The sequence below is a fragment of the Oryza sativa genome, chromosome 1, assembly GCF_034140825.1.
Source record: "Oryza sativa Japonica Group chromosome 1, ASM3414082v1".
NCBI lineage: Eukaryota > Viridiplantae > Streptophyta > Magnoliopsida > Poales > Poaceae > Oryza > Oryza sativa.
Window position 1 is genome coordinate 16303672 of NC_089035.1, and position 27027 is coordinate 16330698.

General features: G+C 47.5%; 1 non-coding gene across 1 annotated transcript; it reads left to right on the forward strand.

Annotated features, from left to right (window-relative positions):
- The first annotated feature begins 11236 nt into the window (after positions 1–11236).
- On the forward strand, positions 11237–11343 carry LOC112937670 (small nucleolar RNA R71). The gene has a single exon (XR_003240333.1). It is a non-coding gene; the product is annotated as a small nucleolar RNA R71 (small nucleolar RNA).
- Positions 11344–27027: the final 15684 nt, after the last annotated feature.

Genomic DNA, 27027 nt, shown 5'->3' on the forward strand with positions numbered 1-27027 from the left:
CTGATGACGATTCACGACTCCAACCCGTGGTATGCCAACATAGTAAACTATATGGTATCCAAGTACATACCACCAGGGGAAAATCAACGAAAACTGAAGTATGAAAGTCGCCGTCATATATGGGATGAGCCATACCTATATCGGGTCTGCTCCGATGGCTTACTACAAAGATGTGTGTCGACTGATGGACTTAAGATCATAGAATGATGCCACGCCTCACCCTATGGTGGCCATTACGGTGCATTCCGCACCCAGGCCAAAATCTGGCAAAGTGGTTTCTTCTGGTCAACAATGTACGAAGACTCAAAAGAATTCGTCAGAAGATGCACAAGCTGCCAGAGGCAAGGAGGAATCACTGCTCGCGATGCAATGCCCCTTACAAACAATTTGCAAGTTGAGATATTCGATGTTTGGGGTATAGACTTTATGGGATCTTTCCCTAAGTCTCGCAACTGCGAGTACATTCTGGTGGCAGTCGACTATGTCTCCAAGTGGGTTGAGGCTATGCCGTGCAGCGCCGCAGATGCGAGGCATGCCAGGAAGATGTTCATAGAAATCATCTTCCCAAGATTTGGTACCCCTAGGATGGTTATAAGTGACGGAGGTTCTCATTTCATTGACAAAACCTTCCGAGACCTCCTACAAGAGATGGGAGCCAAACACAATGTGGCCACTCCTTACCATCCACAGACCAGTGGTCAAGCAGAAAAATCGAACAAACAAATCAAGAATATTCTACAGAAGACGGTCAACAAAATGGGAACATGATGGAAGGATAGATTGCCGGACGCACTGTGGGCATACCAGACAGCGTATAAGACACCCATTGGAATGTCCCCATATCAGATAGTCTATGGAAAGTCATGTCGACTGCATGTAGAACTTGAGCACAGAGCATACTGGGCCATCAGAAACTGGAACATGGATTTTGAGGGAGCAGGAGAATGGAGAAAAATGCAGATTGCTGAACTTGAAGAATGGAGAGAGAAGGCCTACAACAACGAAAAGATATACAAAGAAAGGACGAAGCGCTGGCATGACAAAAGGGTAAAAATCAAGAAATTCAAGCCAGGAGACAAAGTACTGATGTTCAACTCCAGGGTTAAGCTCTTCAGCCACGGAAAACTGCACAGCAAATGGGAAGGACCGTTCGACGTCATCGACACCTCTTCGCACGGGGCAATCACACTCCGCGACGATTCATGTAACATATTTAAGGTAAATAGTCAACGCTTAAAGATTTTCCTTGAGCCAAATGAAACTTTAGATGAAGAAGTGGATGTTATTGAATTAATCGATTATGAAACATAATGATCTCATCTATTGCATGCTTAAAACCCTGTATAGTTGTCACTTTTGTGCTTAGAATAGGATTTAGTGGGCCTAGGAAGAAAAATGGGGGCCTGCCGGACCCACTAGGGTTCGGCCGAACCTGATACTAGGGCGGCGCCCGATCGACCCCAATTTCGAATCCTAGTCTCCCCCGCTCGTCCATAGTCCGTTGTGATGCGCATTTAGAGGTAGAACAGTCGTATCCAACCCAGAGCCTTGTTCTTCCTCCTCTCTCCCACTTGTGCAATTCTCCTCCCCATCTCATCTCAATTTCTTTGCTCCATTACCCCCAATTCACCAATGGCTGGAAAATCTTTGATCCAATTTCACGTACAACCTCACAGGAGAGCCGACACCGGCGAATCAACTCATCCCGGTGGAAAACTACACAGTAGAAGGGGTGAATGCACTATGGGCGCAACCCCTTGCAACAGTGCTGGGCTCCCCTGCAAATTTGGAACCCGTCGGCGAGCTCCGTGGTTCGGCCGAACCCTTCTCGGCCCAGTTCGGCCCTTGTTTGGTAGCGCGATCCCTCTCCCCTCGCCATGTCACAAAGACAAAAATCCGGGGGGATTCACTTGCGCGACGGCCGACAACGGGAGAGCTCGGTCTTTTGAAGGCACGACGCCTTTTTCAAGATGACGGGAAGGCCACGCCGCCTCCCGTCGATCGCTATGTGGGCACCCTGTTCACCAAGGCAGGGGATGAGATGCTCCACAAATATGTCACACCGACCGCTACTCCATCCACTCCGAAGGAGGAGCGATTCCGCATTCAGGGGGTGTGAACTCTCGGCGGTGGGTATGGCAAAGGATTGCTCCAGCCTTTGACGGCATCGGGGAAGGAGGGGGCAGCGGAATCCCGTAGCCCTCCACCTATGAAGGTGAAGCGTCATTTGACGCCTCCTCCAATTGTGAGGGCTCCCGACCAATTCCAAGAAGATGAGGTGAAATTGCTGGAGCCCTCGATCCATAAGCTCGCCGCGCAAGTGAAGAAACTCCGCAAGGAGAACATAGAGCTTAGGGATCGCCACGCGGTGCTAGGGGTAGAGCTTGCTGAAATTAGAAATAATTTCGATACCCTTAGTCGCGGTTTGTTCGCTAAAATCAAGCGTGCATTCAAAGAGATGGGGAAGTAAAATAAGTATTATGCTAATTAGATGTTTCCTTTCCCATGAATAAAATAGTAGTAGGTGCTTGGTTTTATCTTTCCAATCATGTAAGCACTTGCTATGAATAATGTGGCTCATTGGTGTTAACCACAATGTTTGCCAAAATTTGTTTTATTTCATGTTTAATAAAGTTCATGTTTTGAATAAGTGTGGGGGAGATATCCCAGCTTCTGACGTGCATATACTCTGAAAACTGTTGAAATCTCTGAACACCTGGGAGCACTGAACTCTGTAGAAAGTTGCAGAGGGATCAGGCGCCAGAGTGGTTCGGCCGAACCACCAGGTTCAGCCGAACTAGTGTTGGCCCCAATCCCTCTCAACTTTCACAGGTAAGCAGGTGAGCACGTCCGTCATCTGTATATCTCCACCATGGTATAGTACTAGAGCTGGAAATTCAGAAAACAATTGGTTCAAGCATAAGAAAGATAAAATTTCCAACCAATGAAATTCTTCATGTGATTGATCTTGTATATTCATTATTCTCAGCTGAACTTGTGCTTGTGAACAACCATCCATGTTTAGGGAACCTTATGGATCTAAGTAATTGCTATATGAGAGATGATTAAAGATGAAGGGAATTCTTGTAACTATTGTTATGACTCTTGGGAATTTGTTTTCAAAATAAAATTGTTTTAAAAGCTCAATCCTCCAATTGACTTCACCTTATGCCTACTAAGGCCATATGCAAGTACATCAATGATCAACCTTATCATGCATATGACTGTTTGACATTATATTGAACATTGTCAAATTTGTGTGACTCATGTTAGATATCTTTCATACTCTCATGATCAAGGGGTCATTATCATATCCACTTCCCATTTCCACATATAAAATTTAGCTAAGCTTCTACACTAGAGGCTGGCTCTCCACAAAAATATCTATTCAAATAAATTCCTACTGTAGACTCTATGCTTTCTTCTCCTAAAAAAAAACTCTTGGCAAAAAGAAAATGAGAAAAGGAGGGAAAGGCATGGCTAGAAAAAAGAAGAAGAAAAGAAGATGGAAATAAAGCTTGCTCTCAAAACATTGAGCAAAGTTGAAAAGAAAATATAGCCATGCCCCTTCCATGATCATGCCAAGAAAACAAAATGGAGAGAAAGTATAGGAAAAAGGAAAATCATTTCTTTATTCCACCATTCCACAAAAATATTTTATTTTTTTTTCATTTTCCACCATAAAGACCCTGGATCTAAGAGTATGACTGATGATCGTCTTGAGTTCATATTTTTGGCTTTGCAATATATATGATGTAGGTATGTCATGATTTATCCCTACTAAGCTCCATATATTAGCCTTAGAATAGGGATGAAATCTGGCACGTTTTTCCTTTGTGAGGATCCAAAAAGAAAATATATATCTTTGAGAGACAAGAGAGAGTCAATATGAGGAAAACAGCTGGTTTGTGAAAATTTATAAAAATCCCATGAGTTTGACAGAGAAGCAAGAAGGACTAGAATCAAGATCATTCCATTTATCAATTACTCAAGATGGTAAGATAGCCACTGATAAAGTTCACAGGTGCAGGCATGGTTGTGAATGATTTATATGCTTGATTCATATCTTGAAGAAATTCATTCTACACTAACCTTTACTCAGGGACGAGCAAAGGGCTAAGTGTGGGGGGTTTTGTTGGCGGCTGTTAAATGCCAATTCTACAAGTGATAGGTGCTCAATCTCACATATTCCACAAGTGTTGGTGTATAGTTGTATGCAGAAGATAAGCCCCGATGTTGGAGGAAATCTAGACTAAAGTGAGGAGAATTCTGTATCCATACAAGGATGGGTTGTGAACTTCATCAAAATATCAAAGACTCAGCCCAAAACTCCGTGAAATGGATAGAGGAGGACCAGGGGAGGACATGGGCCAAAGGCCAGGCCAGATGGACCCAGCCCAGGTTCGGCCGAACCCCCTGGTTCGGCCGAACCCCCGAACCAGCTATCTCCACCGTTGAATGTGGGGTTTGGCGTGGACGTCCCAGATGCATCCCTGATGGCGGTTGAATGGCACTTCGGACATTTCCCCTTTTGCCAACCGTCATACCTACCCCTATATAAAGACATCACTCCCTCACTCCACACACACACTTCCAAGCTTGAGTTGAATTATAAGAGGCTATATTGTACTATATTGTATACTAGAATAGGAAGAGAGTAGAGTAGAAGAAGTCGGAAGAATTTCGGTGTTGTCGGTAATCTTCTCCTATATCTTTTATTCAGTATATTACTCTGAATTTAATATAATATTCTTCTTGACTAATTTAGATTTATTTTGTGAGAATTATCTCTTGGTTAGTTCCTAAATAGTATACGGGATTATTGTTCACTATAATAAACTAAAATATAGTGATTGCTTTGGTAAGTTATAAACACTAAAGTAGATATTAATTGCTTAGACGTGGTGTTTAGGTAATTGTTATCCAGTAATTGTTGCGTATCCCATAGTACGTTTGAGGTAGGGTGTAGAGGTGGTGACAACCCTCGAGATCACTTAAGTCCTCCCTGTCCGGGTACGTAGTAGAGTGACATCTAGGAACAGTGGGTTGCTAGTGCCTGAAGTATTGCGTTAGGATTAAAGTTAAGCTTTTCCTAGACACTGTTTCTCACTAGTAAATCCTCTCTATATTGGCCTATCATTTGCTTGGTGTCCTTGGATGAACCGGAGGAAAATTTGAACACACACGTTCCCTTGGATTCGATACCCTTGGAATACTCCGTAGGGGAAGTGCTACATCGGTATATCCGTGCGCTTGCGGATTTTATCTGTGATCGTAAGAAATACCAATAGCGATTCACATGAACAAGATTAGAGTGTCATGAAGATGTAAGCACTAATCCCGAGAACGCAAACCGTCATAACAAGTTTTACCTCTTTGTTGGAGATCGAACTCGATGCAGCCCAACTCGAAAGCAAGAACTCGTTGAAACAATGATAGTATGAAAAGGGTGGCGATGCGCCGAAGTATTATTAAACTATTGTTGTTGTTTACAGGGTTTTGTGGTCATATTTACACCCAAAGTATATAGCATGTGTGACATCCCGGCCTAGGGCTTAATAGGATTAATAGAATACTCATATTAACAAGTTGCAACTTCTTTTCCGGAAGCCGATCTCGAAAGAACTCTGAGGTTAAGCTTGCTTGGCCCGGAGCAATTTTGAGATGGGTGACCGACCGGGAAATTCTTCCCGGGTGCACACTAGTGAGGAAATTCTTCCCGGGTGCACACGAGTGAGGACAAAGTGTGCAGAAAAGACTTGTGTTGGTTTGTGAGGGCAGTCTATGGCCTATGATAGCTGCCAGATGTAAGTGGGCCTGGCCTGGGAGAGGCGAGACGTTACAGCATGTCCTTGCTGGACACGATTCTAATTCTGTCACAACTCTAAGATACGAACAAGTCCCTTAGGCGGACTCTTACCGAAAATATCTCTAAAAAACTAATGAAATATCATAATTAATAGGTACAATTGCCTTCCTCGGACTCAATCCAAACGTGGCAATACTTGTGCAGCACACCAAACGATCCTGACAACGATTCTAAAACCACTTTACCAAGATCGGCTACATCGGCTTCTCCCTAACCGATCCGGTATCAGCCGATTTTCAAACCTGCTTCGGCTTTGATTCCAAATCCAATCTATGACTTGCCAAATTTGGTCATTAACAAAGCCGACGCTAGGGAAGCTCAATACAAAGTTAGGGAAGGAAGTTTTCTAGTTTTCTGTCCAAATCTTTCATAAGTGAGGTACCGAGATTAGGGTACTAATTAATATCATAGACATGGTGTCTAGGCTATAGATTAACTTTGTTTATTGTGTACTCCATGGGTTGTAGAGGTAGGTGACAGATGGTGACAACCCTGTCTATCCCTTGTAATCCTCCATATTCGGGTACATCATAAAGTTGTAAGCCGGAGGCTCCTTGGCAGACCAAGGGTAAGCCGGTACCTGTTGGTATTTGTTAACGACATTACTAGAAATATAATACCTAGTAATGGCGCAGAAATACTCCTTGTATATTATGGTTACAGAGTTTATCCGCAAACGCACATATATACCATTGTAGCATTTCACCCGAGAGTATTCCAAGGGTATCGTATTTATTTAATCCTGTGGGAAGATCATGGTAGAGAGAACTTGACTAATAATTTCTATGTTACTTTTAATAATCATAGTCTAAGCAGGGGTTGAGATAATTCAAGGGTAGAGTGACACACAAGCAGGAAGCTACTCATTCTCATACTAAAATATCTAAGCTAGGTGGAAAGAAAAGAGAAAGAGAATCTATTCCTATACTTCTAGTATACATAGTACACATACATTCTAGTTATCTGATATACTAGCTAATACCCTCTATCCAATGCTCTCCTAGTTCCTTGCGACAGCCCGTCATGACCATACAACCGGGGCTAAATACGAAGGAGTACCCTCCCCAGGAAATTAACTTCGGACTATATACACGCATGGAGGAATACCCGTACTGAGCTGCCACCATCAGCGGCCCACCTCTCATTCGCAGCATATAACCCTAAATAATGATATCCCCTAATCTAGACACCACGCCTAAATTACCAGATACTACTCTAATATCATCGTCATGACATAAAGTAATTGCGTATGCGAACATTATACCCGCACCAGAGTATCTCCCGGATAAGCTAGCAGTATAATCAGTATAACACGAACATAATGTAAAGTTGGCATTCATACACTCGGAAAGTATTTCAATACCATAAATGTATAAAGAAGAGTATTCTAAATAAAGTAGAAACCTTACAAAAGAGAAGAGAAGAGCTACTAGCTTATGTATACCCAAACTCTTCCGTTGGCTTCCGGACTCCGATTTCTACTCTATTCCTATTCCACTAGCTTAAGAACACTAACTAACTTGAGAGAATATGAGAGAGCTCTTGCTTGAGGTGTGTGTTGAAGTGAAGAGAGTGAACTCCTTTTATAGGCAGGTAATGACAGTTATGACAATTGGAATAGTTGGTAATACCCTCCAACCGTCATTGGGGATCAATCCCAGCCGTCCATCAAAACCCTGCATCCATCGGGGCTGCGGGAGGTTCGGCCGAACCCCGAACCAGGGGCCGGCCCAACCAGCCCAAGTTTCGGCTGGTGGCCTCCTCCGTTGCTTCACTTTGTAGACTTGTGAATTTTGGACCAATTCATCATGTCAATTCCGAGTTCTTGGCCCATTCATACATAAGTCTGATTCTCGACATCGTCCGATTGATCTATCGTCTGAGTTGATGTCGATTCTTCTCCATTTTATGATTATTCTCTGCAAAAGGTTAGTGAACCAAATACTAGTGGAATATTATTATTCTAACATGTATATGCATTGCAAGCATAACTAGTTCTCCCCTATTTCGGTAATATTGACGGTCGAAACTGATCGCTAACGACCGTCAACAAAACCCCCCAAGCATGAACCTTTGCTCGTCCCGAGTGAAGGATGAACTTAGTTGTTGATCAGGAGTTGCTACTATGATGTATATCTCAAAGGTACAAGTGAAAGGTATATGTACTCTCTCTCAGATTAAATAATCTTTGACACGGTGGCTTACCCTTACCCCTGATTCCCATGAGACACTGCTTCTCCTTGCCTTGGCGGTTGAAAGACAGAACAGCAATTAGAGCACCAATCACCTAATCTTTATTCAACTTTTATTCCGGAAGTTTTCAAATGATTTTGCAGAAGAAAACCAAGTTCCTCAAATGATTCATTCAGTCTCTCTAGGTGTATCAATTTGAATTCCTCACCATTTTTGCCTTTTTGATAAGGTTTGATATGTGGAGCTCGGTAGGGATCAAACATGGGATACTTGCATTCTCATTTATTACTAAGTGAAAAACTCAGACTAAAGCAGATGACTGAACATACTCAAGATCAAGATCGTGCAAAGTGTGTGTGATATGGTGGAAATGGCACATGAAAAAAAATAAAGAAAATGCTTCTCCTTTGTGCTTACTTTCTTCTCCCAAAAATCCTTCTTTTATTGATTAGAAGAGGGCATGGCTACATTTTTTTTCAATATCATGCTCATGCTTATGAGAGCATATTTGGGGTAAGTTATTATTATTATTATTATTATTATTATTATTATTATTATTATTATTATTATTATTATTATAAATCGGGGTAAGTTATTTCATTGCACTGGTTTATCAGCGTCTTCCATCGAGACATCAGCTGATGAATGAGTGCTAGACTCGTCATGACGACTTGATGGAGAGCCCGACCCCTTGAACAGACGAGACAATCGCCTCCTCATTCTGCACAATGGAGCAAGAATGGACTAACTCGGCGGGGGTTAGAAATAGCACGAGTTTCACCCGCCGGTTAGTTTCACCAAAGCAACTTGTATATATGCAACTAAGTATTTGAATTTAAGGGAAACTATCAAAGCTTGAATGAACTTGAGAGAAAACTTTGGAGAGGGAATGAAAATGTGTTGAAATGGGGTGGAGTTCCCTCTCCCGACCGGTTGGCTTAAGTAGTGCACCCACAACGGTCAAAATTGACCTATTGGGCCCACTAGCCGTTACCTTGCCAAAAGTGGCAGGTGGCCGGTTCCTGGCCGGTTCGGCTGAACCAGTGGGTTTGGCCGAACCCCTGGTGGGCCTAACCGGCCCCACTTTCGGCCGTTGGATTCCAATGGTCAGTGTTGTCGTGGCAAAAAATGAATTTTCGTTGAAAATTTTATTTTGGTTTGCTCTGAAAAATTCATTTGAAGAAGTTCCTCAAAATTCAAAAATCCTAGATGCAATTTTGAAATTCAAATATGTGTTGATGTAAAAATTTAAATTGTTGGAAACAAATATGCGGATACATACCAATTTACCTGTTGGCAAAGGCCACATCATTTTAGGTTCGACGTGTAAGACCGTACCTCCTTACTGTTCAGTTCGCAAATTTTCCACCCGTCTCCGGAGGTGATGGAGCGGGCGTCTTTTGCTTTTCCCTCCACACCCTTTTTGTTTTTGGTGCGGGAGACGGCTTCCTCTAAGCCAGCTGCTCTAGCTTCTTGGCCGGTGCGCTTGATTTTACCGGCGTCTTCTAATAACGATTCCTAGGCATCATTGTTTCCTTCTCCAGGAAATTTTGCATGAACTTTACCAGGCTATCCATCTTGGGCGGCTCCACTTTGACCACTTGAATATTCTGCGGGTTTGGCCCGTACTTTATTCTGACCATGGAGTGTTGTTCAGTCCTCGGCTGAAACTCAAACTTCTCTTCCTTCTCGTTATTATGGAAACGGATACTTCCCGTCCCTACATCAATGTTGGCTCCTGCGGTGCTAAGGAATGGACGCCCCAAGATAAGCGGCGTTTCTTTTCCTGTGTCCATGTCCAGCACCACGAAGTCAACCAGGATGAAGAAATCCCGTATCTTGACCGGCACATCCTCCGCTATCCCTGCCGGGTAACGGACTGACAAGTCAGCCAGTTGTAGCCGCATCAATGTTGCTGACAACACTATGAAGTTGAGTTTGTCAAAGATGTCTTTGGGCATGACGCTGACACTTGCTCTGAGATCACATAAAGCTTGGTCGAATTGCTGTGCCCCGATCAAGCAGGTGATCGTAGGACACCCCGGATCATTCTTCTTTTCCGGGAGCTTGTGGAGTATAACATTGCTGCATTGCTCTGTCAGCTTGACCACCTCCGTTGTTGGGAGCGATCTCTTGTTGTTGAGGATATCCTTTAGATAACGGGCATATGTTAGCACTTGCATAGCATCCAACAACGGCACGTTGATGTGAATCTTCTGGATTACTTCAACAAAATGAGCGAACTGCTCGTCCACTGACGGTTTCCTACTCCGTTGAGGAAAAGGCAGCAATCGTGTGTCGTAGTGTTCCTGTGGCATAGCCTTCTCCGGCTAAACCTCTTTGTCAGCCGAGTCACTAGATGGCGCTTCTCTGGCGATCCCATTAGTTCCTGCAGGATTAGGATATGGCAGATCACGAGTGGACTTACCTCCCCTCATTGTGATCGCCTTGACATTTTCAATGCAGGAGTCGGGCTGCCCCGGAATCCTCCAAGATTCATTTGCATGGACTAATGAAGCCAATTGATCTAGCTGGGTTTCTATCATTTTATTGAAACTTAGCTGGTTTTGAAAAGCAGAAGCGAAGCCATCTAGCTTAACATTAATATTCTCTAGGACCTTGTTGTTGGTAGCTAGCTTTTTGCTTAAAGCATCAGTAGTTTTAGCTTGCGCAAAGACGAGATCCTTCAAGAAGGGTTGGTTAGAAAAGTTACCGTTGTTATTACCTCCTTGATATTATGGGCGTGGCTGGTTCCAACCCTGACCTCCTTGTGAACGATACCCGTTGTTGTTGTTGCCCATGTACATCGCCTCCTCACGGATTTCCGGGCAATCATTCCCATATTGACCCGTGCCGCCGCAGACCTCACACGTGACGTGTGAGTCCAAGGCCTTGACGGTGCCTTGTGGTCGTTTGTCGTGGTCGTCCAATTGCTTCATGAGGAGGTCCAGCTTGGCAGCAAGCAATTCCATCTCCTTGACGGTATGCATGCCTCGCTGACAGGTTTGGAGTCGTTCCTCGCTCCAACCCATATTGGAGACCATCTTCTCTATTAGATCAACAGCTTCTCGAACCGTCTTAGAGAAGAAAGATCCTCCAGCTGCCGCGTCCAGGTGGTCATGGGACATGGGAGTGAGTCCATTATAAAAGTTCTACAGGATCAGCCAGTCGTCCATCCCATGATGAGGACAGGCGGCCACATATTCCCGAAGTCGTTCCCATGCTTCAGGAATGGACTCATCCCTTGTCTGCTGGAAACTTGAAATCCTTCCACGAAGGGCGTTGGTTTTGCCCATCGGAAAGAACTTCGAGAGGAATGCCGTAGAGCATTTGTCCCAGGTGTTGATTGTAGCACGGTTGCTGTAGAACCACTACTTCGCTTTCCCGAGGAGGGAAAACAGGAACAGCCGCAGCCTGATGGCATCTGGACTGACACCCTTTATGGAGTACGTGCTGTAAATCTCCAGGAACTGCTATAGATGAGCATTGGCATACTCGTTAGGCTTGCCACAGAACGGGCTAGCCTGCGCCATTGTAATGAGGGTGGACTTCAAATCGATATCCATGTCTCCCATGTTGATTTGCGGCCCAATGGCCACATTGTCAGCAGAGGGAGCAGCGAATTCGCGGAGGGTCTTGTCAGCCATAGTCTTGAAGGTCGGTGGCGCAGGTACAACTAGTTTCTTTGTCGGTAGAGTTTTTGCGGAGCGACGACTCGCGGCTTGACGCTCCGGAAGAAAGCTTCTGGATATTCCTTAAAGTTTTCCAGCAAGTTGAAACCAGTCATGCACTACCCTGTTTCCACAACAAGAGTGAAAACAACCAAGGTTAGCCTGCAAAGGGCAGTGATTATACAGAGGTAAATATAAAGTAATAGTTCAGGTAATCTCTATTATGAATCTTCCCCGGCAACGGCGCCAGAAATGCTTGTTGGTATTTCTTAACGACATTACTGGAAATATAATTCCCAGTAATGGCGTAGAAATACTCCTAGTATATTATGGTAATTGTGTATGCAAACATTATACCCGCACCAAAGCATCTGAGTTGATGTCGATTCTTCTCCATTTTATGATTATTCTCTGCAAAAGATTAGTAAACCAAATACTAGTGGAATATTATTATTCTAACATGTATATGCATTGCAAGCATAACTAATTCTCCCCTATTTCAGTAATATTGACGATCGAAACTGATCGCTAATGATCGTCAACAGTACCCAAAGCAATTGATAGAGTTTTACCTTAACTTAAAATTAAGATAAGTAACTCATAGAATCCTCTCTATCCTCACCTACCACGTATCTTGTGTCCTTGGGTAACCTAGCTAGAAGACTAGTATACACTTCACACACGTTCCCTATGGATACGATACCCTAGAATACTCTTGGGTGAAGGCTATAACGGTATCTGTGCGCTCGCAAATTATTCTATGTTCGTAATAAACAATGGGTCTTCAACAGCTAGACCAGCCGAGGAAGGCCTCGGCTGATCTGACCAATGACTAGAGGCTGGTTGTTGACGGCCCTTAAATATCATATCTAATGGTCATTTCTTGCGTAAAATCAAATGAAATAAAATACCAAACGTATTGGTAGGGTTTATTACTAACCATTTCGACAACTATTGGAATATATTTGTATGCAGGTGATTATGGATGAAAATACACCCGTGATGTGAAGGAATACACTTCCGGCCAATCAAGAGAGAGCACAAGGATTGGAGGGCCAAGATGTTAGTCAAAACAAACTATAATTCATCCAATCCATGGTGCAACATGAAGAGGGCCTAGTAGTCAGTCTCCTAGCCAAAGGAGTGGCCGAGAGGTGGGTTAAGGATTCTTGCATAGGGTGTCTACTGAACCGCCTTTGCCTTCCCTCGCCATCTACCACCATGTGGAGGACCCTAATTTGCTCTCAATGACGGTTAAGGTTGGAAACCGCCTTAAACCATCGCCGTTGCGGCCTACGAAACGAATTCTCACTTCACTCTCAAGGCACAACACAACTCAAGTGGAGTATGGATCAGGCCCACCTGCTATCTCTAGTCGGATATGTAGGTTGTGTGTGTAACCAGTACATATATTCTCCGGACTGAAGTCAATTTGTCAGAGCATCTTCTTCAAGAATCTGAATTCGTTGACCATGGTGACTACATTGACTCTGGCTGATCAACACCACTGTAATGAGCTTAAGGATTCTTGCATCAGGTTTCTTATCTCCACTTAAAATACCGAGCATAATGATGGTTTAGTAGATTTATTGTTGTCGGTGATATGGGCCCAGGGAACGCACAGTAGAGGGAAGCCACCTTCCCATCTGGCCACGTGGCTGTGCAGCCTGGCTTTCCCCCGCCCCCTCGGGGGAGGCGGTCAGGTAGCGCTGACGCGGCCAGGGGACCTCGGGGTGCCACATCGCGACCCTCGGGTCCTCAGCGTGCGCCACCCCGAGGCCCCAGCCCGGCCACCACGTGGCGGGGAGGTCAGGCGGAGCAGGAGACGCTGCTTCGCGCCTACAATGCACGGTGCCCCAACCGTCTCGCGCCGCATTTAATGCGGTGTGGGCGGGCGTGCGGCGCTGCTCGATTGACCCCATTCAATCGAGCACGACCGGTCCGTGACTAGTCGCAGACGATGGTACGGGTGGCAGTACCCCCCATGTTCCGCTCTGTGTCAGGCGGAGTGGGGGCAGATATGCCCCGTCCCATCAGCACGTTCCCAGGAGCATGCTGTGCGCGTGGTGAGCCACCATAGTCTCCATGCATTTAATGGCGAATGACAGGGATCTCCCCCGTGTCAGGCGGGGGACGGTGTTGGGTCCCACCCAAGGATGCACAACCACCTTGCTTCCGGTTGAAGGCACGTATGGCAGTCTGACCCAGGCAGAACTATAAAAGGAGGACCTCACCCACCGAGAAAAGGGACGACTCTGAGACAACTTGAGCTTGGGAGGAAGAACAGCTAGGTTTCCCTTAGAGCTCAAGACCTCTTGTAAAAGTTAATCATAATCCCACACACAGGAGTAGGGTATTACGCTCGATAGCGGCCCAAACCTATATAATTGTCACGTCCTGATAAATTCATCCCGAATTAAAAATCATTCGCTAAAAGGAATAATAGAATTAATTAAAATTCGAAAAGAATTTGGCAAACACTAAAATACGTACAAGAAAAATTCGAATGTGGCCCGGAGAAATTTTGTTAAATTCTCCTTGGTCTAAAAAGAGCTCTCAAATTTTACTTGAATTTTCAGAGCACCGGAAATAATTATTAAACAACAAAAACAATTATCAAAGTTTATTAAAAAGAAAAACCTAAAAAAATAATCCTCCTTTTCTTTTGGGCCAATTTTGGCCCAAAGTCCTCCCTCTCTCTCTCTCGGCCCAGCCCAAAGTCTCCCTCTCCTCCCTCTCTTTCTCTCCCTCTCCTTCTCTCCCTCCTCCTCTTGGGCCTCCTCCCCTCCCGGCCCACTCCCTCCTCCCTCTCTCTCCCGGGCTCCCTCGCCCTCCTCTCCTCCTGGGCCGCCTCTCGGCCCAAGCCGTTCCGCCCCCTCCCACCTGGGCCGCCTCCGGGCCCAACCCGAGCGGCGCCCCCCCTGCCTGAGCCAGCCGCGTGCGCACGCGCGCCGCACGCGCGCTGACGCCGCGCGCCCGCGTGGGGCCCACGCGCCAGGCTGGCCGTCGTCTTCTTCCTCCTCCCGCTCAGCCTCCTTTCCCTCTCCGGGAAAACCTAGAGCCGTTCCTCCTCCAAATCCGCGCAAATCAAACCATGGATTCCAAAATTAATTGGGGGGTTTTAAATCCCATTGATTCCTCTTCAATTCCCCCCAATTTCCCCCTTGGATCGTGCCCCCAATCGCCGGGAACGCCCGCGTTTTCTCCGACCACTTTCCATGGCCGCCGGCCGCCATTCCCGTCGCCGTTCCGCCCTCTCCCGTGCTCGGCTCGCTTCCCTCCGCTATAAAATGCAACCCCCTCGCTCCGTTCTATCGTTTTAGCCCCCTCCCGCGATCTCCCGTGGTCCCTAGCCCTCTCCCCGCCGTCCTCCTCTCTCTCCCGTGCCGCCGGCCGCCTCCAGCCGCCTCTCCCTCCTCGCCGGAGCGCCGTCCGGTCGCGCCGTCGCCTCCTCCAGCATCGCAGTGGCCTCCCCTTCCCCGGCTTGCCCTCCGTTTCCCGCGGAGACCCCCGGAGCTGCGTTCCCGCCGTCGCCCTTCCCTTTCCTCCGCGCCGGCCGCCTCCAGCCGCCTCTGTCTCCCTGCCTGAGCGCCGGTCGACGTCGCCACCACCTCCCTCGGCTCCGCGACGCCACCCTCATCCCCGGCATCACCTCCTCCTCGCCCGAATTTCGCCGGAACACCGTCGCCCGCGCCGGCCTCACCTTCCTCCTCGTCGACGTCTCCTCCGGCAACCCCTTTCGCCATGCCCGTGCGTCAGCCGGCGCTGCCGTCCCCTCCCTCGGCACGGTGACGTAGCCCTCCACCTCGTCCACCCCTCAGTTTCGCCCGGAAGCCGCCGCACATCGCCGCGAACCTCTCCATCCGCCTCGCCGGAGTTGTTCGGCCGCCCGTCCCTCCTCGCCCGTGCACCGGTCGGCCACACCTCCACCATCTTCGGCATCGCAGCCGCGACGTCATCCTCAGCCTCGCCTCCCCTCCGACCGAACACCGCCGGTGTCCGTCGTCGCCTTCACCGTTCATCCTCGCCGGCTCGTCGTCTCGCGGCGCCGCCTCCGTCGTCGGCATTGCAGCGGCGTGGAACACGCCGTCCTCGTCTCCGTGCAGCCGCTGCCGGCTGCCCTCGTCGCCTCCTCGCTGGTTCCGGTCGTCGTCGTCGTCGTCCTCTCGTCGTTCCCGGTTTCGCTCGTCGTGGCGTTCGTCCCTCCGTCAAGCCGTTCTCGTCCGTCGTCTGCGTTCGTCCAGTGTGCCGCTGCAGCCCCCGTCGTCGTCTTCGTCCTCGGCTCCGTGTCGTCAAGCCTCGTGCCGGCCGCGTCTCGCCTTCGTCCAAGGATCGCCGCCGAAGTCGTTCCCTCGCCGTCCGTCTCCGCCGCGCCCGTTCGTCGTTGTCGTTCCCACGCCTCATCGCGTGGTGGTAAGGATCTCTCCTCTCGCTGCCCCGTCCTCGTCCTTTCGGTGTCGCCCCGTACCCGTTGTGCGGTCGTCGACCCCGGTACCCGTGTACCGGTGTCGGTAGTCGTTCACGTGTGCGGGTGGTGACCGTGTAGTGTCCGTGTTAGTGTGTTCGCTCGGTAGCCGCGTGGTTTCCACGTGTGCAGCCCGCGTGGTGTCTAGTGGAGTCCGTTTGTCGGCCACTCGCCTCGGTTGACACACGGGGTCCGCTTCCGTCGACCCGTGGACCGTCTCTGTGTACTCGGTCTACCGCGGTCCTTTAGGTTGTCATGTGGGGTCCGCATGTCAACAGCGCAGCCTTCCTGTCTTTTCCAGGCTAGCGCTTCCACATGTTTTATTGTTGCAAAGCTTAATTATAATAATCCGCAAATCTCCATATAACAGCACTAAACTTCGGATGATCATATCTTGGTCATACGAACTCCGAATCGACCCGTTCAAGTCTCTTAATGTTTGTTATAACCTAAAGAACCCTGTGCTTTCTTTTTATGTATTGTTATTGCTTCTTTATAGGCTTGTAGCTTTGCTTGTGTGCTTCGCGTAGCTTCTGTCGTTCCGGAGGTTCCCGAAGCGTGGTTCGTGGTCGTCGCCGAAGGTTCGGAAGGCCGTTCTCTCTGAGCAAGGCAAGTCACATCATCCTTGAGCATATTGAATCCCAGTTTATAAAATTATTTTGATTTAAATTAATGCATTATCGCTTTATTTAAATTCCCGCGTTATCACTGTTTTATTTAGCCTTGCCTATTTACCTTTGTTATGGCCTTATTATTATTGCTATTGTTATTATTACCTTGTTCACCCTAGGATAAACAAAACCCCCCCCAACTAGTGGGTACTCTATTCATGGTTCCACTAGTATGAATTTAGGTAGATGCTTCGCTGATTAATTAGGCAACATTAGGTGGATTTATAACTTTAGACTTTGGGAATTCTCATATCATCTGGACAGTATGGAATGGTTGGCTTATGTTGAATTGGAGACACACCTCCCCCTCTATTCAAAACCCCCAAAATGGTTTTAGGCTGGGCTCGAGGTGCGTGGTTGGGTTTGGTTAGTCGTACCTCGGGTACTATAAGGATTAAGCTCGGGCCTCTGTTGCAAAGCACTACCGTACTTCCACATGTCTAGTGGGTAAGGCTTAGTTTGTGGCTCAGTCTAGTTATAAACAAAAGTACACGGATGGAGGTGGATGAAGTCGGGGGTCGATGGACATCTCTAGGACAAATGAAGGCTACACGAGCTGCGGCCCGGTAGTCGAGATGTCATGGCACAGGGCTGGTGTCCTGCTGCTAGGGGCTCAATCCTGCCTACCTGTCCCGGAGGTTCCGGCCGTAGGTGGGGTTGGGTCGGTACTCTTGTTTATGGCTAGGATGGGTTGGGAACTATGTCACGTCTTCCGTCCGTATACCGTGGTGGTATGTGGCACGTGGTTACACGTGAGGAAGATGTGTCTTGTGGGTAAAGATGTACACCTCTGATCAGAGTAAAACCTATTCGAATAGCCGCGCCCTCGGTTATGGGCAAGCCGAGCAATGTACCCAAGTTAGTGTTTTAATTCTTAAAATTTGCTCAACAACTAAAATGTGGAATGGTTGGCCTGGGTTGGCTTGGGACGAGCTGGGACCCAGGGTCGGGTTGCCAGTTCGGTCTGAATCATCGTAGGCCTTGGGTTAAGGCAGGTTCGTGAGGGTTCACGGCCTTGATTAATAATACTGTGTAGCTCTAGGATCGTCTTTATAAAATGGCTTTGGGCAACTAAGTGACTTTTAAATGCTGTTTTCTGCAAAACTTAACCCCTATTATTATCCCCTTGTACCCCCTTGCATTAATCATGCATATGCCGGTGTGACTTGCTGAGTACTGTGGTTGTACTCATTCTTGCTCTATCTTTCTCCCCCCTTCAGTAAGAGAAGCTTTGGAGAAGAAGTCTTAGGTGGAGTCTTGGCTTATACCCCAGTTGAGCGCCTGTGAAGATGGAGCCGTAGGCCCGCTAGTCCGTTGCTGTTTATTTTTGATTGTCAGGCCTTAAGTGCCTTTGTAATAATGTAAATATTATCGATATAATAAAGATGTGTCTTTTATATCATGTTTGTATGGTGTACCCCGGCTTTTCCTGGGACGGGGATTAATACACTAGCGTTCGGGAAAATGCAATTTTCTCGGTCGCGACAATAATCCCTTGTCTTTCACAGAGGCTAGGTAGCGGTCTAGCGGCTAGACTGCAAGCGGAAGTACACTCTTGATCATCGCGCCATCTCCCCTGGCCGAACTCACAAAGGGGGGGGGGGTCTCACGACCACCTGCTAGAGAGGATCTCTCCTCGACAGCTGGCGCGCCAGGTAGGGGGAAATCAGCGCACTTGAGAAGGAAGTCGTTTTCTTCCGCCCCAAGTTTCTCTCCAACCTCAGTGACCATGGTTGAGGTATTGGAGCAAGAGGTGGTGGTGCGCACCCCTACTCCTTCCGGGAGTGACGATGCAAGCGGGAGCCGCGATCCCCGCCACCGTCGCCAGAATTCTCCGACTCCTCTGCGCCGCAGCCCCCGACGGCAGGAGGACCCCAATCGGTCTGGGGGCTCGGCCCTCTCCCCGCCACCTGGCGGGGGGAGGCCACGCCGCGCCGGGGTGCGGCGCCACTTGACCTACGGCGACGGTGGCTCGCCCCAGGGCGCACTTCAAGCAGTGGGGGCTCTTCTATGGCACCCCCTCGTTAACCCGGAGCCCGAGACTCCCGTCCAGCGATGGTTGTACGACGTGGCCAACCTGGTCACCGCCGCTCAGCGGTAGCTGGCCGCCGACGGCCGGCCCGCGACTACTGGTACCTCGCGTACCCCCACCACCCTCTCCTCGTCAGCACAAAGGAGAGCCCGTCGGTCAGCCTTGACATCGAGGCGATCGACAGCTCCAACGTTGTCAAGGCCCTCGGGCAGCCGAAGGCACGGCGACGACCTGTATGGGGAACAAGACGCTCGGATCAACATCGAGCGCAGCAGGGACAAGCGCCGTGCTGCCCGCATGGGGAGGGCGCCTACTCGTCAGGAGTGTCGCGCCTCTCCGCGCGAGACGCCCGCTCCCCGCGACCATTCCCGGTGGGACCGGGTGCAAGGCCTTCGTGGTGAGTCTCCGGAATGTCCGGTGGCCCCCGAAGTTCCGCCCCAACCTCACCGAGAAATATGATGGCAGCATCAACCCCTCCGAGTTCCTCCAGATCTATACCACGATCATCATGGCAGCAGGGGGTGATGACCGGGTCATGGCGAATTACTTTCCCATGGCCCTTAAGGGTCAGGCGTGCGGCTGGCTCATGACCCAACCCCCCGACTCCATCTACTCCTGGGAGGACCTTTGCCAGCAGTTCGTTACGAACTTCCAAGGCACGAACCAGCCCAGGAAAGGAGGCAGATCTGCACGCTGTGCAGCGGAAGGATGACGAGTCCCTCCGCTCATACATACAGCGTTTCTGCCAGGTCCGCAACACCATCCCCTGCATACCGGCCCATGCGGTCATTTATGCATTCCGTTTAGGCGTGCGGCATAACCGCATGCTTGAGAAGATCGCCTCTAAGGAGCCGAAGACCACCACCGAGCTTTTCGAGCTAGCGGACAAGGTTGCTCGGAAGGAGGAGGCGTGGGCCTAGAACTCCTCCGGCTCTGGTGCGGCAGCCGCGGCTGCCCCCAAATCCTCTTCCCGCTCCAGGCGGTGGGACAAGAGGAGGAACAGGAAGCCGGCCCACTCCGACGACGAGGGCTACGTCCTTGCTGCGGACGGTCCCTCACGGACCCCGCGCAAGGAGAAGGCCACCGGCAACAAGCCGAGCACCAGCCCCCCCCCCCCCCGGCGAAAGCCGTTCGGCGGATAAGTGGTGCTCGGTGCACAACACCTATCGGCACAGCCTCGCTGACTACCGCACGGTAAAGAACTTGGTCGAGCGGTACAGAAAGACCGATGGGGAGAGGCGACAGAGTCGCCGGGAGGGCAAGGCCCCCGCGACCTCCGCTAGCGACCGGCGAGAGGAGGCCAAGAAAAAGGCCCCCGCCGATGACGACGACGACAGCGATAATCTGGAGTTCCAGGTACCTCACGGAACCGTCGCCACGCTCGACGGAGGGGCTTGTGCTCACGCCTCCCGTCGCAGCTTCAAGGCCATGAGGCGTAAAGTTCTAGCCGCCGTTCCAACCCGCGAGGCGGCACGGCAGGCGCGTTGGTCGGAGGTGAATCTCACTTCGATCAGAGCGACCACCCGACCATGCTCGCTCGAGGTGGGAAATTGGCCCTCGTTGTCTCTCCGACCATCCACAACGTTGTTGACGGTTATTATCGATCAGTTTCGACTGTCAATATTACCAAAATAGAGGAGAACTTGTGATGCTTGCAATGCATAAATACTTTAGAATAATAATATTCCATTAGTAGTAGGCATGCTAACCTTTCTGCAGAGAATGACAATAAAGTGGAGGAGAATCGACATTAACTCAGACGATAAACCAATCGGACGATGTCGACAATCATACTTATGTATGAATGGGCCAAGAACTCAGAATTGGCACGATGAATTGGGCCAAAATTCACAAGTCTGCGGAGAAGAGAAGTCCAGGAGGCCACCAGCCAAATTGTGGGCTGGTTGGGCCGGCCCCAGGTTCGGCCGAACCCATTTCTCCACCGTTGGATGTGGGGTTTGGCAGGGACACTCCAGATCTTCTCCTAATGGCGGTTGCGGGGTACTTCGGACAATTCTCCTTCCAGAACCATCATAACTACCTCTATATAAGGAGCTCACTCTCTTCACTTCAACACACACCTCAAGCAATAGCTCTCTCATTTCTCTCAAGTTTAGTTTAGTAGTATCTAGCTAGTGTAATAGGAATAGAGTAGAAATCAGGAGTCCGGAAACCGTCGGAAGAGTTCGGGTATGGCTCTAGCAGCTTTCCTTTTCTCTTTTGTAAGCTTTGTACTTTTATTAAAATACTCTTCTATATACATTTATGGTATTGAAATACTTTCCGAGTATATGAGTACCAACTTTACATTATGTTCATGTTATACTGAATATACTGCTAGCTTATCTGGGAGATGCTTTGGTATGGGACGAATTTCCAGTATCCAGCAGACAAGGGACGAGTCCATTCCTGAATCATGGGAACGACTGCAGGAGTACGTGGCCACCTGTCCTCATCATGGGATGGATGACTGGCTGATCCTGTAGAACTTTTACAATGGGCTCACCCCAATGTCCCGCGATCACCTGGACGCGGCAGCTGGAGGAGCCTTCTTCTCTAAAATGGTTCAAGGAGCCATTGAACTCATAGAGAAGATGGTCTCCAATATGGGTTGGAGCGAGGAACGACTCCAGACCCGTCAGCGAGGCATGCACACCGTCAAGGAGATGGAGTTACTTGCTGCCAAGCTGGACCTCCTCATGAAACGCTTGGACGACCACGAGAAACGGCCACAAGGCACCGTCAAGCCCTTGGACTCACACGTCACGTGTGAGGTCTGCGGCGGCACAGGTCATTCTGGGAATGACTGCCCGGAAACCCGTGAGTAGGCGATGTACATGGGCAACAGCAACAACGGGTATCGTCCACAAGGAGGTCAGGGGTGGAACCAACCACGCCCATCTTATCAAGGAGGTAACAATAACGGTAACTTCTCTAACCAGCCCTCCTTGAAGGATCTTGTTTTTGCGCAAGCTAAAACCACTGATGCGCTAAGCAAAATGCTTGCTGCCAATGATAAGATCTTAAAGAACACAAATGTCAACCAAGATGGCTTTGCTTCCGCATTTCAAAACCAGCTGAGCTTTAATAAGATGATAGAAACCCAGTTAGCTCAGTTGGCATCTTTAGTCACTGCAAATGAATCCGGGAGGATTCTGGGGCAACCCGACTCCTCCATTGAAAATGTTAAGGCGATCACGACGAGGGGAGGTAAGTCCACTTGTGATCCGCCGTATCCTAACCCTGCAGGAACTAATGGGATGCCAAAAGAAACGTCATCTACTGACTCGGCTGACAAGGAGATTCAGCCAGAGAAGATAGTGCCGCAAGAGTACTACGACACACGGCTACTGCCATTACCTCAACGGAGTAGGAAACCGTTAGTGGACGAGCAGTTCGCTCGCTTTGTTGAAGTAATCCAAAAGATCCACATCAGCATACCATTGTTGGACGCTATGCAAGTGCCAACATACGCCCATAATCTCAAGGACATACTCAACAACAAGAGACCGCTCCCAACAACGGAGGTGGTCAAGCTGACGGAACACTGTAGCAACCTGATACTCCACAAGCTCCCAGAAAAGAAGAAAGATCCAGGGTGTCCCACGATCACCTGCTCGATCAGGGCACAACAATTCGACCAGGCCTTGTGCGACCTTGGAGCTAGCATCAGCGTCATGCCAAAATTGACGTCTTTGACAAGCTCAACTTCACGGTGTTGGCACCAACACCGATGCGCCTCCAACTAGCTATTAGTCCGTTACCCGGCGGGGATAGCGGAGGATCTGCCAGTCAAGATACAGGATTTCTTCATCCCGGTTGATTTCGTGGTGCTAGACATGGACACAGGGAAAGAGACGCCGCTCATCCTGGGCCGTCCGTTCCTTAGCACCGCAGGAGCCAACATTGACGTGGGAACGGGGAGTACCTATTTCCATATCAACGGGAAGGAGGAAAAGTTTGAGTTTCAACCAAGGACGGAACAATGCTCCATCGTCAGAATCAAGTACGGGCCAAACCCACAGAATATCCAAGTGGTCTGAGTGGTGCCACCCAAGTCGGATAGCCTGGTAAAATTCATGCAGAACTTCCTAGAAAAGGAAACAACAATGCCCAGGAACTGTTATTGGAGGACGCCAGTAAAATCACCTGCACCGGCCAAGAAGTCAGAGCAGTCGGCTCAGAAGAAGCCGTCTCCCGCACCGAAATCAAAGAAGGTGTGGAGGAAGAAGCCAAAGATGCCCGCTCCATCACCTCCGGAGACGGATGGAAGATCCGTGAACTGAATCGAAAGGAGGTACGGTCTTGCACGTCGGACTTTAAATGACGCAACCTTCGCCAATAGGTAAATTGTTATGTATCCGCATATTTACTTTCAACAATTTGGATTTTTGCATCATCACATATTTGAATTTCAAAATTGCATATAGGACTTTTGAATTTTGAGGAAATTCTTCAAATGAATTTTTCACAGCAAACCAAAATTAAATTTTCAACAAAAATTCACTGCGCCGCGACCACATTGACCATTGGATTCGAACGGCCGAAAGTGGGGCCGGTTGAGCCCACCAGGGGTTCGGCCGAACCAGCCAGGCAACGGTTACCTACCATTTTTGGCAGGGTAACGGCTAGTGGGTCCCACATGTCATTTCTGACCGTTGTGGGTACCCTAGAAAAGCCAGCCGGCCGAGAGAGGGAATTCCACCCCATTTCAACACATTTTCATTCTCTCTCCAAAGTTTGCTCTCAAGTTCATTCATGCTTTGATAGTTTTCCTCAGGTCCAAATCTTTAGTTGCATACATACAAGTTGCTTTGGTGAAACTAACCGGCGGGTGAAACTCTTGTCATTTCTAACCCCCGCCGGGTTAGCCTGTTCTTGCTCCATTGTGCAGTATAAGGAGGCGACTGTCTCGTCTGTTCAAGGGGTCGGGCTCTCCATCAAGTCGTCATGACGAGTCTAGCACTCGTTCATCAGCTGATGTCTCGATGGAAGACGCCGACGCTCCGCGACAACTCCTGAGCGACGATGACCTTGACCTTGTCAGTGATCGGGAGAGACAAGCCTACTACATGCTGAGCGACTGGGAGTATGCTCACATGCGAGAATACTCACCGGAGTTGCTGAAAAAGATAAGTATGGATGTTGAATTTCGTTCTATTTGGAAAGCTGTTGGTTGGCAGAGATTTGCTGTGGTAGATGAGCCTGGTTCTCGTTTGCTTACTTTGCAATTTCTGTGCACTTTGAAAGAAGTAGAGGATGGTATTTCTTTTTGCTTTTTCCGTAAGGAGTTCACGCTTACATGGAAAAGCTTGAGTACACTTCTTGGTATTCACGATTCCTATAAAATCGATCTCCTGAAAGGAATTTCTAGGTTCGAGAAAAATAGGTTTTCGGAAGATATTTCTGGTGCTCCAATTTGCAAGAAACCTAGAACGAATGATATCCATAATCCTACACTTAGGCTCATGCACAAATGGATTGCTATGACTTTGTTTCCTAGAAGTGATCTGAGACCCATTAGGGGAGATGAATTAATTATCACATTTGCCATGGTTAGAAAAAACAAAATTTCTCCTGTGAAATATATGATAAGACAATGGTTAGAAAGTATAAAGTTCTCTGCTCCTGTTGAGTGCACATCTCTGATTACTCGGATAGCAAAAGGGCTAGGGGTCGTTTGCGACCAAATTGCTTTTATCTCAGCCGCTCGTCCGTGTATTGATGTGGTCTATCAGTGCAAGGGTATATTTTGAAACATGGAGTAAATGGATCTTTGATATACTTTTTCCCCGGTTGTACAAATGAAATCTCGTTGCCAAATGCGGGGTATCATTTGTACAACTGCCATGAACTAACCATTCCCCTGCAGACCATAGAAGAATCTCGTGCAGGTGGAACATACAGGGAGACACGCAACATGACAAGGAACGAACAAGAAAGTTCATCATCCTCGACACCCATGCAGATGTATGAGGCAGGTTGGGCACCAATTGGGGATGCACCTGGATGGACTCAAGCTCCACGCCATAGCATCGGAGTCTCAACCTGGTCAAGCACTAGTGAGGACCGGTGGCATGCGCCTCATGACATCCACTGGGGGAACAACCAACCCTCCAGATCAAGTGGTGTGCCTCCAGCTCCAAGTGAATGGCACTCGAGTTCCTCTCGTTGGGACTTGGGTGAAATCACTAGGAGGATGGACACCCTTGATATGCAGACGGGGGAGATCCGGTACGACCTTGTGGAACACATAGCTTAGACACAAGAATGGCAACAATCTGCTGATGCTCAATTCACCAACATCAACAACATGATGCAGCAACAGCATGATGACCTTCAGGCGTACTTTCGATTTCAGGGGTTCAATCTTTATCGAGGACCCTGAGCGAAAGCCAAGCTTGGGGGGAGACATCGCTACCCCCACTGAGGTAACTTGTATCACATTGCATATTTCCCTTTCCAATTGCATATTTGCTTTCCAATTGCATCTTATAAAACTTGAAAACAACATAAAAATTTGCAAAATAGAAAATACCAAAAAGATAGGATAGGTTTGAGTCATGCTAGGTAAGACAAGCTAGTTCTCTTTGTTGAAATGATGAATAGTTGCTCTGTTTTATATCGTTTATATATGGGTTCTTGGTATATACTCTCTCAAAGATTGAATATAAGTAGCCAACAATTATCCGGGAACCTGAGGTAAATGGGCTGCACTTGCTAATCTAAGTCTAGGTTGTTGCGAGATATGAGATAGTAAATATGAGTGGCTATGATCCTGATACTAGTTTGGCTTAAATTCCGGATGATTTGTTTTTCAAAATGATAAAATTGAAAGTCCCTCATTTGATATAAATTCCTACCAGAGCCAAAAATGTGCTATCATGATTAAACCATATACATTTTGGTTATTTGCTATTCCATTGAACTTTGTCAAACTCTTGTGACTTGTGTAGATACTTCTCATGCTCTATGATCAAGATCATACACCCACATATATGCACATGCTAAACTCCTACACTGGGAGCTAAGAAATATTCCTATCCATTTCCATATTTCTACCAAAATAATTCTCCATGCTTTCATGTGTTTTCTTCTCCTAAAAAGAAAAAAAATCCTTTTGAAAAAAAAGAGAGGAGGGAAAGGCATGGTTATGAAAAAAGAGGTTATGCTCCATCAAGCATGAGCATGATTGAAAAAAAATAATAATAAAATAAGAAAATGTAATCATGCCCTCTCCTAATCAATAAAAGAAGGAATTTTTGGGAGAAGAAAGTAAGCACAAAGGAGAAGCACTTTTCTTTTATTTTCTTCATGCACCATTTCCACCATATACCACACACACATTATGCACGATCTTGATCTTGAGTATGTTTAGTTATCTTCTTTAGTCTAAGATTTTGATTTAGTGATAAATCTGAATGCAAGTATGCCATGTTTGATCCTTGTCGAGCTCCACATATAAACCTTAGAGTAGGAATCAACAAGGCATCATTTGGTGAGGAATTCAAAATGATACACTTAGAGAGACTGAGTGAATCATTTGAGGAACTTGGTTTTCTTTTCCAAAATCATTTCAAAAATTCCGGAATAAGAGTTGAACAAAGAATGGGTGAATTGGTGCTCTAATTGTTGTTCTGTCTTTCAACCGCCCAAGGCAAGAAGAATGTCACATCCTGATTTTTGTTTTAGGATTTATAAATTATTTAATAAATTATTATTAGAATTTATATTAGATGTTCATTAATTTACAAGTGAAGTTAAATGTGGGAAATAAAATTTCCTAAATATAAAGCATGGATGGATTTAATTTTTATTAAATTCTCCATGGTTAATTATACTCTCTGGAATTTTCTCGGATTTTTCGGAGCTCAACTCCTAATTTTAATCATACAAAGAACATTTCAGTAATTAATCAGGTATTAAATTATTCAATAAATTGTCTGCTTTTAATTTTTTTAAATACTTATAGTGCTTAAGTACTTTCAGGATTTTTCTTCAAATTATTCGAGCATTGGATTCAAAGATCATTTCAGTGATTAATTTAATTGGAAAAGTAAATTAAATCCCCTTTTCCTTTTCGGGCTGAAACTGGAAAAGTTCACCTTTAGTCCTCGACCCATTCT